The sequence below is a fragment of the Ranitomeya variabilis genome, chromosome 3 (genome assembly GCF_051348905.1).
Source record: "Ranitomeya variabilis isolate aRanVar5 chromosome 3, aRanVar5.hap1, whole genome shotgun sequence".
NCBI lineage: Eukaryota > Metazoa > Chordata > Amphibia > Anura > Dendrobatidae > Ranitomeya > Ranitomeya variabilis.
The window spans coordinates 188,703,407-188,725,367 of NC_135234.1; positions in this window are offsets into that span (position 1 = coordinate 188,703,407).

The window sequence follows — 21,961 nt, forward strand, 5'->3', positions numbered from 1 at the left end:
TAAATCTTTGTACTATAAGATAGATTTTAATTACAGGATTTAATTTCCACTGTTGCAGCATCATTAACACTTCCTGCTAAATGCCCCTTTCTATTGATGCTGTGCAGTAGCCTTGCTGTGCATCCTAATTTGCATCCTTTTAAAAAGTGAAAGCTTTCTATTTAAAAGCAGTATTGGAAATTTCAAAAAAGTAATGTGTATATATATAACTTTCTACAAATCCTTTGCTTTAGGTATCCATATTTCAATTGTGCACAGATGCATTGAATGGTATGCCACGGTGACATATTTTTACAAATTGTAAAATTGGGTTAAGGAAAATCATGAGTAGTGTTGAGCGATATTTGAAAGTATCGGTATCGGATTGGATCGGCCGATATCCAAAAAATATCGGATATCGCCGATACCGATACCCGATACCAATACCAGTCAATGGGACACAAATATCGGAACGTAATAGGGAGCGATCCTGGATGGTTCCCAGGGTCTGAAGGAGAGGAAACTCTCCTTCAGGCCCTGGGATCCATATTCATGTAAAAAATAAAGAATAAAAATAAAATATATGGATATACTCACCCTCGGACGGCCCCTGGCTGTCACCGCTGCAAGCGTCTGCCTCCGTTCCTAAGAATGCAGAGTGAAGGAACTTCGATGACGTCATGGTCACGTGAGCGGTCATATGAGCGGTCACGTGACCAATCACAAGACCGTGACGTCATCGCAGGTCCTACACTCACTGCATTCTTAGGAACGGAGGCTGCCGGTTGCACCGCTGAGAGCCAGGGGCCGTCGGTGGGTGAGTATATCCATATTTTTTATTTTTATTCTTTATTTTTTACATGAATATGGATCCCGATTCCGATAACGCAAAAATATCGGAACTCGGTATCGGAATTCCGATACAGCGAATATCGGCGAATACCCGATATTTGCAGTATCGGAATGCTCAACACTAATCATGAGTTCAAAAAGGTTGTGTCATTCTGAAGGGACAACATCATTAGAAAGTGGTATTTTTTTTAGAATTTTTTTATGCATTTTAAATGTAAGGTGTTTTTTACAGAGCTACTTCCATCTCTGACATTAACGGCAAATCTCTCTCCAGACCAAAAATCACCAGACCCCATTCCGTCATGTGATAGGTATGTGGAGCGCCCCAATGGGGCCATGGGGTACTCGGTACTGGGTCCTTTGGTTCACAGGGGGATGTCACGGTGGCTGACCCGGTCCGTGGCCCTGGGACGTCCATGTAAAAAGGGAAAGGTCTTTAAAGGGATTGTTCGTGACGCCACTTGTGGTATTCGGTCAGGGTGACCGATGCTGCTTTAAGGGGTCCGCTGGAGTCATGTTATGGCAACTAGATGGTATACCTTCCCACAGATGAAGTGTATCCCCAGGGCTTCCTGGTGTGTAGATGGTGGTATGGTGAGAGGCGCAGAGAAGAATGAGGACACAAGGTTGCAGTCTCTTTACCTTTACTGAAGACTTCAGCATCCACAGTCCAGAGCACAAGATCACAGGGCAGGCAGAGTCCGGCTGGTTTGGAGGCAAGTCCAGAGTCCCCTTGTCAAGGTGGAAATCAGTAGCCTTCCCTTGCGCTGCAGTGTTGTAGTTCCATACTGCCTAAGGCTTCACATAAGGTCCTCACAGATGTAATGTCTTTCTCTCTGTCCACCATATAGGATAGGACAAACCCATATGACTGGTGGCTTGAGGCGGTTTATAGGGACTCTATCATGCCCCAGCCTCTAAGGGGTGCCACCGTGCCTCCTGGGTGTAGGGCGGACAGGTAACGTGAAATTATCTCTCCTGCCGGTCTCTGGAGCAAAGCATAAAGGTCCTTACTCCCTCGGTGTTCCTGCTACTGGTCTTCTGCGCCTCAGAAGGAGGCAGCCTGTGTAGGGCTGGTCCCCTTCTGGTATCCTCTCTTTTGCTATGACTTCCTTGCATGCTCGCTGCAATACAGTTCTGCCTTTGATGTCTCTTCCTAGGGGCTGCAGCTCTGAGGATACGCACAGCTCTGTTTCCTTTCTCCTTCGTTCACTGACAGGATCCCACCCCTGTCAGGGACCAACTAACTGAGCTGAGCTCAGCCAGCAACTAACTAACTTTCCCTACAGGCGACCAGTTTTACCAATGTGGGGAGTGACCTAATAAATAGGAGCAAGAGCTCCCCCTGGTGGCCTGGAGTGTGAAATGTGTTGCATGTTTGTGATACCTGGATGCAGTTATCCTTCTTTGCCTCCAAACGTAATATCACTCTACCCGAGAGAAAAGCAATACCACTGCAACGACCAGGACCCTGGAGCGCCACATATGTTTGTCCAAAGCTCGATCTAAGGTTATTTGAATTACATATAAAGCTGAGCAAGTTTGCATAGTCACCACTCCATTCCATCTGAAGCAATAGCTAGCCACAGTCAACTACAGTGCCTTTCAGAATGGAGGTTGATGGTCCCAGAGGTATGTATGTCAATTATGTCAGAGCTATGAAAATCCTATTAATTTCAACATATTGATGCATGTTAATGGGCTGTGTCTAGTATTGAATCTCAGATACCACACACAGTTTTTGCTGTAATGCTTTTCTTAGAAGAAAGCACACATATGTTTCCACTTTTCCTTCTGCATATATTTTATTTTATGGCTGCTGTTCTTCTGTTTTTATGTCAACTCTGTCTTTTGTGACTATGTACCTCACAAAATCTGTTAGCGTGCAATTGTAAATGGTGGCACACTCTCTGTCACCAGGAATAAGGTTTAATAGATGTCTGGTGGCATTGGCAGGAGGAGATGTAAGTAAGTGAGGTTGTTGTACTAGCAGCTGTACACTGATGTGTGCCACAATGTTGAAAGTTGGGAAGTAGAAAAAGAGCAATGGCACCAATTGTGTATGTGCCTGGTAATGCATATGACGTTCAGAAAGAATGATTGATTCCTGTTGTGAAGGAGCACGGAGGTTGGACAAAAAATGTCTGTAAGTTACAGGCACCTTAGTAAACGTGTGAGCAGTGGAGGTCCAGAGTATCTTCCTAGAGTAGTTCAGTTTATGCTAGAAGAGTGGACTTTATGGATCCAATAAAACAGTACATAGTTTACTTTGGTGGCATTACTGAGAGAAGTCAAAGTGTTTGTGAGTAATTGCACCCAACTCCTTAAACAACCTACAATGGTTTCAACATTGTCTTATATGACAGTGTATGAACAGCAATGAGAAAAACAATTTATAGTTCACGTTCATAGAATCATAAAATCATAGAATGGTAGAGTTGGAAGGGATCTCAAGGGTCATCATGTCCAATTTCCTGCTCAATGCAGGATTCACTAAACCATCTCAGTCAGATGTTTGTCCAGTCTCTGTCTGAAGACTACCATTGAAGTAGAAGTCATCACCTCTCATGGCAGCCTGTTCCACTCACTGATCATCCTCACTGATAAAAAAGTTTTTTCTAAAATCTAATCTGTGTTTTCTCCCTATAGAATCATAGAAGTGATGCTAAGTTAAGTGAAGCTAATGCTGTTTTACATCATCTGTGTGTAAGCAGTTCCCCTAAACAGACAGTGTCAATGCAAAAACTATTTGGATGTTAACCGAATGGGCCACTTTATGGTCAAGTATCATAATATGGAAGAGCTCAATGTCTGGAACTCGTTTTATATGCACAGGCAATGTGGCAAGTCAAGTACTCTCAAAGACTCATATGGGCATTTGGCAAGCACAAACAAGAAGCTGGTAATTATGAGAAAGTATACTCGTTGCTCGGGTTTTCCCGAGAACACTCGGGTGGTCTCCGAGTATTTCTGACTGCTCGAAGATTTAGTTTTCCTTGCTGCAGCTGCATGATTTGTGGCTACTAGACAGCTTGATTACATGTGGGGATTCACTAGTAACCAGGCAAACCCCACATGTACTCAGGCTGGCTAGCAGCTGTGAATCATGCAGCTGCGGCAAGGAAAACTAAATCTACGAGCTGTCACAGAATAAGCTGTCATTTGTTTATACATGAGAAATAACAATATTTCAGCCAATTATATCACTTATACCCTGTAATTTTCAGTTGTCTTTGAGCTAGCTGCTATAATATCTTCCATTAAACTTGCACAGAGACAAGGGGTATTTTTCCCCTGCGTCAATAGGGCTCATGTCCAGAAGCAGCACCATATGGATCCCTATCTAGCAATACTAAGCAGTGTAGCTGTGAATCTAGTACTGGGATATGTATGAACCACCTGATAATATTATCCTTCTATTCTTAGAGCATAGCACCATAAATGTTCCTTATGGTGAAGGTGTAGGCACAGGAGCTCAACATTAACAATCCTAGCCAGGTGCTCTCTGTTAAATTAGTCAAGATTTAAGACAACACTAAACTCGCCTTTTTACACCTCCTAGATGCCACATCAAAAGCAAACATTAGTTGTTTGAACCTTCAAGCAGCTACAGTTTGGGCACCCCTGGTCAAAATTACTGATATTGTGAGCAGTTAAGCAAGTTGTAGATGAAATGATCTCTAAAAGGCCTAAAGTTGAAAATGACACATTTCCTTTGTATTTTAGGCAAAACATTAATTCATTTGTATCCTTTATATTTTAAAAATTAAAAAAACGAGAATAGGCTGATGCTAAAGTTTGGGCATCCTGCATGGCTAGTATCTAGCAGAACTCTCTTTTGCAAGCATCACAGCTTATAAATGATTTTTGTAGCCAAACAAGAGTCATTCAATTCTTGTTTGACGGATTTGAATCCATTTTTACTTGTAAAAGTCTTTCAGTTCTGTGAGATTCGTGGGTCGTCTTCCATACACTGCTATTTTGAGGTGTAGCCAGGGCCGTATTTGCCACTAGGCACTTGAGGGCACCTGCCTGGGGAGGCAGGATGCGGGGGGGCACACTTGAGCTAGGTTTTTTTTTTAAATAAAAGTCCGGGGTCAAGTGCCCACCCACCCTCCTCCCCTCCTCCCTCCCTCCCTCCTCCTCGAATCCCTCCCTCCCTCCTTCCCTCCTTCCCGCCCCCCTCCCTGAAGACGTCATACTCACCCTCCTCCAGCGGTGGCTGCAACTCCATCTCAGCACCGGCAGCGCGTCCTGTCTTCAGCGGTCACGTGGTACCGCTCATTAAGGTGATGAATATGCACATATTCATCACCTTAATGAGCAGTACCACATGACTGCTCATACAGGAAGGAAGACACTGCAGAGATGCCGGGAAGTTCTGCGCCAGGTGGTGAGAGGTGAGTATGACAGGGGAGGAGGATGGGGGAGCCATGAACACAGGGGAGGAGGATAGAGGAGCCATGCATGCAGGGGAGGAGGATGGGGGAGCCATGCATGCAGGGTGGGAGGATAGGGGAGCCGTGCACGCAGGAGAGGAGGATGGGGGAGCCATGCATGCAGGGTGGGAGGATGGGGGAGCCATGCACGCAGGGTGGGAGGATAGAGGAGCCATGCACACAGTGGAGGAGGATGGGGGAGCCATGCACACAGGGTGGGAGGATGGGAGAGCCATGCATGCAGGGGAGGAGGATGGGGGAGCCATGCAAGCAGGGGAGGAGGATAGAGGAGCCATGCACACACGGTGGGAGGATGGGGGAGCCATGCACGCAGGGGAGGAGGATAGAGGAGCCATGCACACAGAGTGGGAGGATGGGGGAGCCATGCATGCAGGGTGGGAGGATGGAGCCATGCACGCAGGGTGGGAAGATGGGGGAGCCAAGCACGCAGGGTGGGAAGATGGGGGAGCCATGCACATAGGGTGGGAAGATGGGGAGCCATGCACACAGGGTGGGAGGATGGAGTATAAATATGGAGTATAAATACTGGGCCCTATAGGGGGGACACAGTGTGAGAGGACAGTGTGAAGAGGGGGCCGGTATAGAAAGGAGAGGTCAGTGTGAAGAGTATGTACCATAAGAGGGACAGTTTGAGGGTCATATTTTGTGCAGACAATATAGTGAGGGGCAATTTTTTATTCAGGAGCATTATAATGACACTTGTATCTTTAAGGGCATCATGTGGAGATTTTCTGCAAAAGAGCGGAGAAGATGGAAGTCTGCAGAGACGGCTGTGGATGAGAAAACTCATCATGGGATCTGGACAAAATGAAGAAAAGAAGGAGAACGACTCCAGAGATGACATCTATAAGGTACCTGGATGTAAATGTTATTTGTGATACTGACTAACTCTCATATTTTTATTTATGTTAGGAGCATTAACCCCTTAGTGACAGAGCCAATTTGGTACTTAATGACCGAGCCAATTTTTACAATTCTGACCAGTGTCACTTTATGAGGTTATAACTCTGGAACGCTTTATCGGATCCCGCTGATTCTGAGATTGTTTTTTCGTGACATGTTGTACTTCAAGTTAGTGGTAACATTTCTTCGATATTACTTGCGATTATTTATGAAAAAAATGGAAATATGGCGAAAATTTTTAAAATTTTGCAATTTTCAAACTTTGTATTTTTATGCCCTTAAATCAGAGAGATATGTCACAAAAAATAGTTAATAAATAACATTTCTCACATGTCTACTTTACATCAGCACAATTTTGGAAACAATTTTTTTTTTTGTTAGGGAGTTATAAGGGTTAAAAGTTGACCAGCAATTTCTCATTTTTACAACACCATGTTTTTTTTAGGGACCACATCACCTTTGAAGTGATTTTGAGGGGTCTATATGATAGAAAATAACCAAGTGTGACACCATTCTAAAAACTGCACCCCTCAAGCTGCTCAAAACCACATTCAAGAAGTTTATTAACCCTTTACGTACTTCACAGGAACTAAAACAATGTGGAAGAAAAAAATTAACATTTTACTTTTTTTTGCAAACATTTTACTTCAGAACCATTTTTTTTAATTTTCACAAGTGTAAAAACAGAAATTTAACCACAAATTTTGTTGTGCAATTTTTCCTGAGTACGCCGATACCCCATATGTGGAGGTAAACCACTGTTTGGGCGCACCGCAGAGCTTGGAAGTGAAGGAGCACCGTTTGACTGTTTCAATGCAGAATTGGCTGGAATTGAGATCGGACGCCATGTCGCGTTTGGAGAGCCCCTAATGTGCCTAAACAGTGGAAACCCCCCACAAGTGACACCATTTTGGAAACTAGACCCCCCAAGGAACTTATCTAGATGTGTGGTGAGCACTTTGAACCCCCAAGTGCTTCACAGAAGTTTATAACGTAGAGCCGTGAAAATAAAAAATCGCATTTGTTTTCACAAAAATGATTTTTCGCCCACAAATTCTTATTTTCACAAGGGTAACAGGAGAAATTAGACCACAAAAGTTGTTGTGCAATTTCTCCTGAGTACGTCGATACCCCATATGTGGAGGTAAACCACTGTTTGGGCGCACCGCAGAGCTTGGAAGTGAAGGAGCACCGTTTGACTTTTTCAATGCAGAATTGGCTGGAATTGAGATCGGATGCCATGTCGCGTTTGGAGAGTCCCTGATGTGCCTAAACAGTGGAAACCCCCCACAAGTGATACCATTTTGGAAACTAGACCCCCCAAGGAACTTATCTAGATGTGTGGTGAGCACTTTGAACCCCCAAGTGCTTCACAGAAGTTTATAACGTAGAGCCGTGAAAATAAAAAATCTCATTTTTTCTACAAAAATGATCTTTTTGCCCCCAAATTTTTATTTTCACAAGGGTAACAGGAGAATTTAGACCACAAAAGTTGTTGTGCAATTTCTCCTGAGTACGTCGATACCCCATATATGGGGGTAAACCACTGTTTGGGCGCACCGCAGAGCTTGGAAGAGAAGGAGTGTCGTTTTACTTTTTCAATGTAGAATTGGCTGGAATTGAGATCGGACGCCATGTCACGTTTGGAGAGCCGCTGATGTGCCTAAACAGTAGAGACCCCCCACATATGACACCATTTTGGAAACTAGACCCCTTAAGGAACTTATCTAGATGTGTGGTGAGCACTTTAAACCCCCAGGTGCTTCACAGAAGTTTATAACGTAGAGCCGTGAAAATAAAAAAATCGCATTTTTTCTACAAAAATGATCTTTTTGCCTCCAAATTTTTATTTTACCAAGGGTAACAGGAGAAAATGGACCCCAGAAGCTGTTGTACAATTTGTCTTGAGTACGCCGACACCCCATATGTGGGGGTAAACCACTGTTTGGGCGCATGGCTGAGCTCGGAAGCAAAGGAGCGCCATTTGACTTTTCAATGCAAAATTGACTGGAATTGAGATCGGACGCCATGTCGCGTTTGGAGAGCCCCTGATGTGCCTAAACAGCAGAAACCCCCCAAAAGTGACCCCATTTTGGAAACTAGACCCCCCATGGAACTTATCTAGATGTGTAGTGAGAACTTTGAATGCCCAAGTGCATCACAGAAGTTTATAATGCAGAGTCGTGAAAATAAAAAATATATATTTTTTAACAATAAAGATTTTTTAGCCCCCAAGTTTTTATTTTCACAAGGGTAACAAGAGAAATTGGACCCCAAAAGTTGTTGTCCAATTTGTCCTGAGTATGCTGGTACCCCATATGTGGGGGTAAACCACTGTTTGGGCGCATGGCAGAGCTCGGAAGGGAAGGAGTGCCATTTTGGAATGCAGACTTTGATAGAATTGTCTGCGGGCGTTATGTTGCCTTTGCAGACCCCTAATGTACCTAAACAGTAGAAACCCCCAACAAGTGACCCCATTTTGGAAAATAGACCCCCCAAGGAACTTATCTAGATATGTGGTGAGAACTTTGAATGCCCAAGTGCTTCACAGAAGTTTATAATGCAGAGTAGTGAAAATAAAAAATATTTTTTTTCCCACAAAAAAGATTTTTTTAGCCCCCAAATTTTTATTTTCACAAGGGTAACAAGAGAAATTGGACCCCAAAAGTTGTTGTCCAATTTGTCCTGAGTATGCTGGTACCCCATATGTGGGGGTAAACCACTGTTTGGGCGCACGGCAGAGCTCGGAAGGGAAGGAGCGCCATTTTGCAATGCAGACTTTGATAGAATTGTCTGCGGGCGTTATGTTGCGTTTGCAGACCCCTAATGTACCTAAACAGTAGAAACCCCCACAAGTGACCAAATTTTGGAAACTAGACCCCCTAAGGAACTTATCTAGATATGTGGTGAGAACTTTGAAAGCTCAAGTGCTTCACAGAAATTTATAATGCAGAGTAGTGAAAATAAAAAAATATATTTTTTTCCAACAAAAAAGATTTTTAGCCCCCAAGTTTTTATTTTCACAAGGGTAACAGGAGAAATTGGACCCCAAAAGTTGTTGTCCAATTTATCCCGAGTACGCTGATGCCCCATATGTGGGGGTAAACCACTGTTTGGGCGCACGGCAGAGCTCAGAAGGGAGGGAGTACCATTTGACTTTTTTAGCGCAAAATTGGCTGTCGTGTTTGGAGACCCCCTGATGTACCTAAACAGTGGAAACCCCCCAATTCTAACTCCAACCCTAACCCCAACACAGCCCTAACCCTAATCTCAACCCGATCCATAATCCTAATCACAACCCTAACGATAATCACAACCCTAACCCCAAAACAGCCCTAATCTCAACCCTAACCATAACCCTAATCAAAACCCTAAATCCAACACACCCCTAACCCTAATCCCAACCCTAACCCTAATCCCAACCCTAATCCCAAACGTAACACTAATCCCAACCCTAATCCAAACCCTAACCCTAATCCCAACTCTAACCCTAACTTTAGCCCCAACCCTAACCATAACTTTAGCCCCCGTCGTCACAAAAAAAGTTCAATGTAACCTTTTTTTTGTACGTCGCGTCCGCAATTTCCGCGGATGCGTGGCCGTAACTCTGCCCCCTCCTCCCCAGGACATAGACTGGGCAGCGGATGCGTTGAAAAACTGCATCCGCTGCCCACGTTGTGCACAATTTTCACAACGTGCGTCGGTACATCGGGCCGACGCATTGCGACCGCCCCGTACCGACGCAAGTGTGAAAGAAGCCTTAGGCTACTTTCAGACATAGCGCATTTTTGAGCGCTATTTTGCGGGCGCTTTTCAAAAATGCGCAATGTCATTTTCGTCTGCCGGCAAAGTGAATGAGAAATTCACTTTGCCGTTCAGACACACCGCAAAAAAACGCGGCGCTTTTGTCTGCAAACACGCCGGCGTAAAAAGAATTGACATGTCAATTCTTTACGCAGCGGCGTGTCTGCGTATCCCCCTAGGGCCCCATATTACCTTCCACACACAGCGCCTTTGTCCTGGGTGTCGGCGTCTTTGTACGGAGGGGTTGACACCCAGGACCGGACGTGACGTCGGACAGGAAGAGGGAAGCCCCCGCCCCCCAGTGAAGCAGCATGGAGTCCTTCTGTGTGTGTGTGTGTGCGTGTGTGTGCGTGTGTGTGCGTGTGTGTGTCCCCATGCGACGCTAGTGCCACCATTGTGCTAAGTCGCCGTATGGGACCACTACTCCCATCCGGTATTAGGATGGGAGAGTTGTCCCTGTGTCCGGCGACTTAGCACAATTGTAAAGTTACACAAAACACCTACACACAATACACATACATGACACACAGTACATACAACATATAACACAGAGTATATACTCACCAACAGCACACTTGTAGGTGAAGCCCTCGATCCTCCAGGAAAAAATCCAAAAATAATAAACCAAATTCATACTCCCTGTCCGCAGAATCCATAAAACGAGTGTCCCACGCCGATCGGCTGCTCTCCGGCGATACACTGCCAGGAGCGAAGCTCCTAGCAGTGTATCGCGTACTGTTCCGGAGTTCAATGACTCCGGCGTCTCGGTTAACAGCAGTACAGCTGCGTTGAACTTTCCCACGCAGCACTGCCGTTAAGCGAGAGTGCCGGGGTCAATGACCGCCGGTAAACTCGCTCGCGCATGCGCAGTGACACACCGACAGGAACTATGGCTCCTGTCAGTGTGTTGCTGCAGCCGTGGAGAGCAGACATATCTCTGGATGTGTCTGTTCTCCATGGAAAATCTTGATACGTGGCACTTAAATATGTGGCAATTAAATACGTGACACGTGGCACTTATACGTGATACGTGTCACTTAAATACGTGGCACTGAAATACGTGATACGTGGCACTTTGATACGTGGCACGTGTCACTTAAATACGTGGCACGTGTCACTTAAATACGTGGCACGTGGCACTGAAATATGTGGCACGTGGCACTTTGATACGTGGCACGTGTCTCTTAAATACGTGGCACGTGGCACTGAAAGATGTGGCACGTGGCACTTTGATACGTGGCACGTGGCACTTTGATACGTGGCACGTGGCACTGAAATACGTGGCACGTGGCACTGAAATATGTGGCACGTGGCACTTTGATACGTGGCACGTGGCACTTTGATACGTGGCACGTGGCACTTTGATACGTGGCACGTGGCACTTTGATACGTGGCACTGAAATATGTGGCACGTGGCACTTTGATACGTGGCACGTGTCACTTAAATACGTGGCACGTGGCACTGAAATATGTGGGACACGTCGCACAAAAAAGTTACATGTAGTTTTTTTTGTGTCGACGGTCCGCCGAAGCACGACGCATCCGTCGCACGACGGATGCGACATGTGGCAATCCGTCGCTAATGCAAGCCAATGGAGAAAAAACGCATCCTGCAAGCACTTTTGCAGGATGCGTTTTTTCTCCAACGACGCATTGCGACGGAAGCCAAAAAACGCTAGTGTGAAAGTAGCCTAACCCTAACCCTAGCCCTAACCCTAACCCTAAATTTAGCCCCAACCCTAACCCTAACTCTAACCCTAACCCTAACTCTAACCCTAACCCTAACCCTAACCCTAACCCTAACCCTAATTTTAGCCCCAACTTGTCTTCTCCTGCCGGCCGGCAGATGGCAGCAGATGGCGGGCGCACTGCGCATGCGCCCGCCATGATGAAAATGCCGGCTGGCAGGAGAAGACAGAAGAGGACCCAGGGACCCCGGGTGAGTATGTTAGGGTCCCCGAATCCCCCTATTTCTCTGTCCTCTGATGTGCGATCACATCAGAGGACAGAGAAATAACTGATCGCTTTTTTTTTTTTTTTTTGCGGTCGCCGGTAAACTGTTAATTACCGGCGATCGCAAAGCAGGGGTCGGTGCAAATCGACCCCGATCATGTTCTTTGGGGTCTCGGCTACCCCCGGCAGCCGAGACCCCAAAGAACATCCGGGTGCCGGGCGGCGGGCGCACTGCGCGTGCGCCCGCCATTTTTTCCCGGAAAAAAGATGGCGGCGCCCATGGGGAGACACGAGGAGCACCGGGGGAGGTAGGTAAGTATTGGGGGGCTATTGGGGGCCATCGGGGACCACATTTCTTTGTCCTCCGATGTGCGATCACATCGGAGGACAGAGAAATTAAACGGCAAATCGCGTTTTTTTTTTTTTGTTGCGACCGCCGGTAAACGGTTAATTACCGGCGATCGCAACTCGGGGGTCGGTAAAACCCCCCCGAATCATGTTCTCTGGGGTCTCGGCTACCCTCGGCAACCGAGACCCCAGAGAAAATCCGACTCTGGGGGGCGCTATTCACTTTTTCCACAGCGCCGTTAATTAACGGCGCTGTGGTTTAAGTACCCTTAGCGGCCGCCGTTAAAAGGCGTATCGGCGGTCGTTAAGGGGTTAAAGGGGATGTCCAGGTGTGTGATGAGTCTGCAGTCATTCTTTGTGACTGCAGACTTCTGAATTCTCACAGTGCGCAATGCACGCTATCAGGATTCTCTCATGCTGGGGATTTACATTAATAAATTCCGTCAATGAAAATGAACTGAGCGAGGCCAGGCACGTCTAGTCGGAATGTGGTCAGAAGTATACAAATCACATGCTTGTGCTGACATGACTGTCCACCGGCAAGGGAGAATCCTAAAAGTGTGCAGTGCATTAGCTGTGAGAATTCAGAAGCTGTGATGCCAGGATTCAGCTCTGCAGGTTCCAGTAGTCATCACATGGACACTTCACTCATATGCGAATTTCATACTTATGGTCCTGTGACAACGAGCTTCTCTTCTGCTTCTCTCAGTTTTTCATTGAACATTGAGAGCATTAGGGAGAGGAGCTCGTGGGCACATGACTGAGTGTGCAAATCGCATATGTCCTTGGTGGAGGGGGGGCACCACATTCTTGCCCCTGGTGCCAGAAAACCTAGATACACCTCTGCCGGTATGCTACTGTGAGCGGCGATTACTGGGTCCGGTGGAGGGATGTCTGTGCACAGGGAGTGAGGCAGGGACTGAGGGTGTGCACAGAGAGAATGGAGACCCGGAGACTGCCCGTCCTAGTCTACACCATAGCCTGGAGCCCTCATTATCATAGGAATATGTCAGTTAATAAATTGTTTTTCTAAAGCTTTATAGTGTAGTTTTAGGTCAGAGGGATGGTTAGGGATGAGCTAGCAAGGTGCAGGGACAAGTAGTGATGGCTACTTGCGGACATGTGCGGCAATTGCGGTTTTGCACTTGCGGTGATACAAAAATCACTGCTAGCAGTGTTTTTTCCATTGCTGCAAGTACCGCTTTTGCCGGATCGCGGCAAAACCGCAAGTGCCGCACATGTCTGCAAGTCCCATAAGGAATGAATGAAGCTGAACGCAGTGTTGCCGTAAGTGATCCATTACGCGGCAGATGCAGAAAAACTGCCGGATCTGCTGCAAAAGGCTGCTTTCACATCAGCGATTTATGGCAAAGTCACTGCCAATAGTGTCATACTCACCAAAGGGGGAGGCAGCACTAAAAGTGCCTAGGGCAGCAGAAACTCTAAATACGGCCCTGGGTGTAGCCACAGATTTTCACTGATGTTCAGATCAGGTGACTGTGAGGGTCATTGCAAAGCCTTCAGCTTGCGCCTTTTGAGGTAGTCTATTGTGGATTGCAACGTGTGTTTAACCCCTTACTGACCTCGGACGGGATAGTACGTCCGAGGTCAGCTCCCCTGCTTTGATGCAGGGCTCCGCGGTGAGCACGCATCAAAGCCGGGACATGTCAGCTGTTTTGAACAGCTGACATGTGCCCGCAATAGTGGCGGGTGAAATCGCGATTCACCCGCCGCTATTATCTAGTTAAATGCCGCTGTCAAATGCAGACAGCGGCATTTAACTACCGCATCCAGCCGGGCGGCCGGATATGAGCGCATCGCCGACCCCCGTCACATGATCGGAGGTCGGCGATGCTTCTCCATTGTAACCTTAGAGGTCCTTGAGACCTCTATGGTTACAGATCCCCGGCAGCTGTGAGCGCCACCCTATGGTCGGCGCTCACAGCACACCTGATTTTCTGCTACATAGCAGCGAACAGCAGATCGCTGCTATGTAGCAGAGGCGATCATGCTGTGCCTGCTTCTAGCCTCCCATGGAGGCTATTGAAGCATGGCAAAAGTTAAAAAAAGTTAAAAAAAAAGTGAAAAAAATAAAAAAAATATAAAAGTTTAAATCACCCCCCTTTCGCCCCAATCAAAATAAATCAATAAAAAAAAATCAAACCTACACATATTTGGTATCGCCACGTTCAGAATCGCCTGATCTATCAATAAAAAAAGCATTAACCTGATCGCTAAACGGCGTAACGAGAAAAAAAATCGAAACGCCAGAATTACGTTTTTTTGGTCGCCGCGACATTGTATTAAAATGCAATAACGGGCGATCAAAAGAATGTATCTGAACTGAATTGGAATCATTAAAAACGCCAGCTTTGCACGCAAAAAATAAGCCCTCAACCGACCCCAGATCATGAAAAATGGAGACGCTACAAGTATCAGAAAATGGCACAATTTTTTTTTTTTAGCAAAGTTTGGAATTCTTTTTCACCACTTAGGTAAAAAATAACCTAGTCATGTTAGGTGTCTATGAACTCGTAGTGACCTGGAGAATCATAATGGCAGGTCAGTTTTAGCATTTAGTGAACCTAGCAAAAAAGCCAAGCAAAAAACCAGTTTGGGATTGCACTTTTTTTGCAATTTCACCACAGTTGGAATTTTTTTCCCGTTTTCTAGTACACAACATGGTAAAACCAATGATATCGTTCAAAAGTACAACTCGTTCCGCAAAAAATAAGCCCTCACATGGCCAAATTGACAAAAAAAAAAAGTTATGGCTCTGGGAAGGAGGGGAGTGAAAAACGAACACGGAAAAACGAAAAATCCCAAGGTCATGAAGGGGTTAAAATTATTATCCATTTGTAGAAACCATCCTTATTTCAACTCATCTTTTTTACAGATAGTGTTATGTTTGCCAGAAGAATTTGTTAAAATTTCATTGAATCCATTCTTTCATCTACCCGTGAAATGTTACCCGTGCCAGTGGCTGCAACACAAACCCAAAGCATAATTGACTCACCCCCATGCTTAATATTTGTCAAGATGTTCTTTTCCTGAAATTCTGTGTCATTTTTTCTCCACTCATGTCTTTGATCATTGTAGACAAATAGTTATATTTTAAACTCACCGGACCACAGGATTTGTTTCCAAAATGCATCAGGCTTGTTTATGTCATGATCCAAGCTGGGGTTTGTTTCATGTTATTCTCTCCCTGGTCTGGTCATGCTGGGGTTAAAACCTTCTCTTCTTCGTTTTAGGTTTGGCGCGGCTATTTCAGTCTGCTGTGCCTGCAGACCAATGTCAGTGATAGTTCATGCTCCCAGGCTAGAGCAGGTGACCCCTTGATACCATGTTTTTGTTATCTGGCCGTTTACTCTGTTCCTGTGACTTCCCTTTCCTGCCACCCTGCAAGTCTTAGTATTCGCTCCCTGTTCATGGACATCTTGGTATGTGACCCGGCTTGTCTTCTGATCTGTTTGACTATCTCTCATCTCTGTTATCTCTGCTCCCATCTGGCTCTGACTCCTGGCTTGTATTTAACCACATGTAATGCTGTGACCTCTGGCACTTCTTGTCCTGACTGTTTCTGACTCGGCCATCTGACCACTCTTTCACCACCAGGTGGCGCTTATGCTGCTGCTCAGTGGTGTTACGCTGTGTGTGCAACCTCTCTTCCCTCACCAGCATCTCCTGGTGGAGGTTGTGCTATACTGCACTGCAACAGTATTACATTATCACTGACCTATACATTTAAAGGGGATTTTGCATTTTTTTCCCCTGGTCATGGATCCGCTTCGTAACTTGGCAGATCAGGTGTCCAGTTTGACACAGATGATGCGGGATTTATGGGTGGAACATCGGTCCCTAGCCACGTCCCATACTCAATTACAAAAATAGTTGACAGAGACTGTTAAGACCATGCAGGGAATCACCCTTCATGCTGTTAGTCAACCTGGTGATTCTGTAGATGTTGCTTTGCACTCTCTGTAACCCTCGCTTAGGCTTCCTGACACCTTTTCTGGCTAGAAAGATACATTTTGTACATTCAGGGAGAGTTGTAAATTATTGATTTCTCTTAGACCTCGAATGAGACTCAGCAGGTGAGGATTATTATCTCCTTACGCAGGGAGGGTCCCCAATCTTGGGCCTTCTCGCTGCCCCCCACTGCCCCTGAACGGATGTCGGTGGATGGGTTCTTTGAGGCCCTATCACTTATCTATGATGAACCAGACCGCGTCAGGGTGGCAGAGGACACTATCATGGGTCTGGTTCAGGGAAAATGCTCAGACTAGTGATATTGCTCAGAGTTCAGGCGATGGTCCTGTGAGGTATCCTGGAACAACTCAGCGCTCAGGTGTCAGTCCTGGAGGGGACTGTTGGATCATCTGAAGAATGCTCTGGCTCTCCATCCACCACTTAGTTCCTTGAAAGAGGCTATGTCTCAGGCCATCCATATGGATCGTAGACTACGGGAGAGGGGAGTCATGCAGTGAGAACTTTCTCTCCTTCTGAGTAATCCCAATGCTACACCTTATTCTGAGCTCATGGAAGTGGGGACCACCACCGTTAAGGAAAGGGAGAGGAGACGATGACTGGAGGGAAGACTTTGCTTCTACTGAGGTAATCCAGGACACTGGAGAAAGGACTATCCTTCCTGTCCTTATACTCCCAAGGTGCCGAGAAATGCCTAAGTCTGGGTAACTATCAAGGAGGTTGCCCAGACTCACACTTTTTCCTCACTACTTAAAATACAATTGAAAGTGGAACTTTTTGTTGAAAACTGTTGTACTCCCACTTCAGCTTTTGTGGACTGTGGGTCATCGCTGAACTTGAATGACTCTGATTTGGTGGCCAAATGTAAGTTAGGGACAATCAGGTTGGAAACTCCCATTAATATCATGGCCATTGATAAAACTCCTCCTTGCTAAGAATGTGGTTAAGTTTGTCTCCGAGGAGTTTATCCTCAAGATGGGGTCTTGTCATCAAGAATGTATTAGATGTTTTGTTCTGGACAATCTGCCGGCAGGATTGGTGTTGGGGTTCCCCTGGTTACTTATACATAACCCGGTCATTGACTATGAAGCTCGGAACATTGTGAACTGGGGTCCCAATTGTTCTAAGAAATGTCTTGTTTCTGTATCCGTGTCATCCGTCAGTTTGGAGGGTATTCCTGAGTACCTGAAGGATTTTGAGGATGTGTTCTCAGAAAAGGAGGCTTAGGTTCTACCACCACACCACCCATTCGATTGTGCTATTGATCTTGCTCCTGGTGCCAAATTGCCCAAGGCCTGTCTGTACAATCTCTGCGGCCCTGAGCGGGCTGCTATGAAGGAGTATATCTCTGATAGCCTTAGTAAAGGGTGCATCCAGCCATCTGTTTCCCCCATGGCGGCGGGGTTCTTTTTTGTTAAGAAAAAGGATGGCGGTTTATGCCCATGCCTCGATTTTGTTGGGGTTAACCTTCTCTGCCTCGTTTTGGGTTCGGTGTGGCTATTTCAGTCTGCTGTGCCTGCAGACCAATGTCAGTGATAGTTCATGCTCCCAGACTAGAGAAGCTGACCCCTTGATACCATATTTTTGTTCTCTGCCCGTTTATTCTGCTCCCGTGACTTCCCTTTCCTGCCGCCCGCTTGTCTTAATATTCGCTCCCTGTTCTTGGACCTCTTGGTATGTAACCTGGCTTGTCTTCTGATCTGTTTGACTGTCTCTCATCTCTGTTATCTCTGCTTTCATCTGGCTTTGACTTCTGGCTTGTATTTGACCACGTGTATTGCTGTGACCTCTGGTACTTCTTGTCCTGACTGTTTCTGACTCGACACGTCTGACCACTCTTTCACCACCAGGTGACGCTTGTGCTGCTGCTCAGTGGTGTTACGCTGTGTGTGCAACCTCTCTTCCCTTACCAGCATCACCTGGTGGAGGTTGCGCTATAGTGCACTACAGCAGCATTACAGTTTAGATGTTATTTTGCATACTTCTGACACTGAATTTTATGGTGCAGTTGTAGGAAAGGTTTTCATATGAAGACTCTTCCAAGAAGGCCATATTTGTGCAGATGTGTCTGAACAGTAGAACAATGTACCACTACTCTAGATTCTGCTAAATCTTTCTGAAGGTCTTTTGCAGTCAAGCGGGAGTTCTGATTTACCTCTCTAGCAATCCTACGAGCAGGTTTCACTGAAATTTTGCTTGGTCTTACAGACACTATCTTGACCTCCACTGTTCCTATTAAATTACATATCTTACTTGTATTTCAAAGTGAGGAAAGTGCAACTTGAAAACGATTTGTTTCTGCTTGTAGCCTTCTCCTGCTTTGTAGGCCTCCACCATGTTCATTTTAAGAGTGCTAGGCAGCTGCTTAGAAGAACCCATGGCTGCTGTTTTTTGGCACAAGGTTAGAAGAGGCTGGGTTTTTATAAAGCTTGGAAATGTGCATCACCTGGCCTATCCTAAGATGATAGTTAACAAGCCATAACCCTAACAGGCTAATTAAGGTCAGAAATTTGGTCAAATTTGGTCAAAGTTACCTGAGAACACAAATCTTCAAGGGTGCCCAAACTTTTGCATCAACCCATTTTCTTTTTTAGACATTTTAAAACATAAAAAATGACTATATCCTTCAATGCTTAAGAAATACAGAGGGGGAAATAAGTATTTGATCAATTGCCCCTTGCAAAGACATGAACAGTCTATAATTTTAAGGGTAGGTTAATTTTAACTTGAGAGACAGAATATCATAAATAAAATCCAGAAAATCACATTATATTTATTATATAAATATATTTGCATTTTGCATTGAGAAATATGTATTTGATCCATCTGACAAACAAAACTTAATACTTGGTGGCAAAACCCTTGTTGGCATGCACTGCAGTCAGACATTTTTGTAGTTGGTGGTTGGTGATGAGGTTTGCGCACATGTCAGGAGGAATTTTGGTCCACTCCTCTTTGCAGATCATCTCTAAAACATTAAGATTTTGAGACTGTAGTTTGGCAACTCGGAGCTTCAACTCCCTCCATAAGTTTTCTAAGGGATTAAGGTCCGGAGACTGGCTATGCCACTCCATGACCTTAATGTGCTTCTTTTTGAGCCACTCCTTTGTTGCCTTTGCTGTATGTTTTGGGTCTTTGTCTTGCTGGAAAACCCAGCCACAACCCATTTTTAATGTCCTGGTGGAGGGAAGGAGGTTTTCTCTAAGGATTTTATGGTACATGGCTCCATCCATTCTCCCATTGATGCAGTGAAGTAGCCCTGTGCCCTTAGCAGAGAAACTTCCAAAACATAGTGTTTCTACTTCCATGCTTGAATGTTGGGATGGTGTTCTTTGGTTCATAGGCAGCACTTCTCTTCCTCCAAACACTTCTCATCTGACCACAGCACCTTCTCCAAATCACTCACAGAATCATCCAGGTGTTCATTGACAAACTTCATGCTTGCCTGCATATGAGCCTTCTGGAGCAGGGGACCTTGCGGGCATTGCAGGATTTAAAACCTTTATGGCGTAATATGTTAGCAATGTTTTCTTGATGACTGTGGTCCCAGCTGCCTTGAGATCATTAACAGGTTCCCCTGTGTAGTTTTAGGCTGATCTCTCACCTTCGTCATGATCAAGGATACCCCACGAGGTGAGATTTTGCATGGTGCCCCAGATCAGTATCGATTGACAGTCATTTGGTATTTCTTGCATTTTCTAACTTTTGTACCAACAGTTATCTCCTTCTCAGCCAGCGTCTTACGTATGGTTTTGCAGCCCATTCCAGCTTTTTTCAGGTCTATGATCTTGGCCCTGACATCCTTTGAAAGCTTTTTGATCTTGTTGATCTTGTCCATGTTATAGAGGTCATAGTCTGACTGATTAATTGAGTTTGTGGGCAGGAGTCTTTTATAAATGTGACTATGTAAGACAGCTGTCTTTAATGCAGGTGATGAATTGATTAGGAGCGTCTAAAGGTACCTTCACACTGAACAACTTTCCATCGAGAACTACAACGATCCAAGACATTGCAGCATCCTGGATAGCGATATCGTTGTGTTTGACACGCAGCAGCAATCAGGATCCCGCTGTGATATCGTTGTTCGGAACTAGAAGGCCAGCACCTTATTTCGTCGTTGGATCACCCGCTGTCATCGCTGGATCAGTGTGTGTGACACCGATCCAGCAATGTGTTCGCTTGTAACCAGGGTAAACATCGGGTTACTAAGTGCAGGGCCGTGCTTAGTAACCCGATGTTTACCCTGGTTACCATTGTAAATGTAAAAAAAAAAAAACAGTACACACTTACATTCCGGTGTCTGTCACGTCTCTCGCCGTCAGCTTCCCGCACTGACTGTGAGCGCCGGCCATAAAGCAAAAGCAGAGCACAGCGGTGACGTCACCGCTGTGCTGTGCTTTACGGCCATCACTGACACAGTCAGTGCGGGAAGCTGACGGCGAGGGACGTGACAGACACCGGAATGTAAGTATGTAGTGTTTTTTTTTTTTTTACATTTACAATGGTAAGCAGGGTAAACATCAGGTTACTAAGCACGGCCCTGCGCTTGGTAACCCGATGTTTACCCTGGTTACCCGGGGACTTCGGCATCATTGGTCGCTGGAGAGCTGTCTGTGTGACAACTCTCGAGCGACCACACGACTTACCAACGATCACAGCCAGGTCGTATCGCTGGTCGTGAACGTTGGTAAATCGTTTAGTGTAACGGTACCTTTCTGGTCTGTAGGAGCCAGAACTCTTAATGACTGATAGGGGATCAAATACTTATTTGTCACTGCAAAATGCAAATACATTTATGTAATGTATTCAGTGTGATTTTCTGGATTTTATTTTTGACATTCTATCTCTCAATGTTAAAATTAACCTATCCTTAACCCCTTCACCCCCGGAGCTTTTTCCGTTTTTCCGTTTTCGTTTTTCGCTCCCCTCCTTCCCAGAGCCATAACTTTTTTATTTTTCTGTCAATTTGGCCATGTGAGGGCTTATTTTTTGCGGGACGAGTTGTACTTTTGAACGACATCATTGGTTTTACCATGTCGTGTACTAGAAAACGGGAAAAAAATTCCAAGTGCAGTGAAATTGCTAAAAAAGTGCAATCCCACACTTGTTTTTTGCTTGCCTATTTTGCTAGGTTCACTAAATGCTAAAACTGACCTGCCATTATGATTCTCCAGGTCAGTACGAGTTCATAGACACCTAACATGACTAGGTTCTTTTTTACCTAAGTGGTGAAAAAAAATTCCAAACTTTGCAAAAAAATAAATAAATAAAATTGCGCCATTTTCCGATACCCGTAGCGTCTCCATTTTTCGTGATCTGGGGTCGGGTGAGGGCTTATTTTTTGCGTGCCAAGCTGGCATTTTTAATGATAGCATTTTGGTGCAGATACGTTCTTTTGATCGCCCGTTATTGCATTTTAATGCAATGTCGTGGCGACCAAAGAAACGTAAATCTGGCGTTTCGATTTTTTTTTCATTACGCCGTTTAGCGATCAGGTTAATGCTTTTTTTTTATTGATAGATCGGGCGATTCTGAACGCGGCGATACCAAATATGTGTAGGTTGGGGGTTTTTTTTATTGATTTATTTTGATTGGGGCGAAAGGGGGGTGATTTAAACTTTTATATTTTTTTTATTTTTTTCACATTTTTTTTAACTTTTTTTTTTAACTTT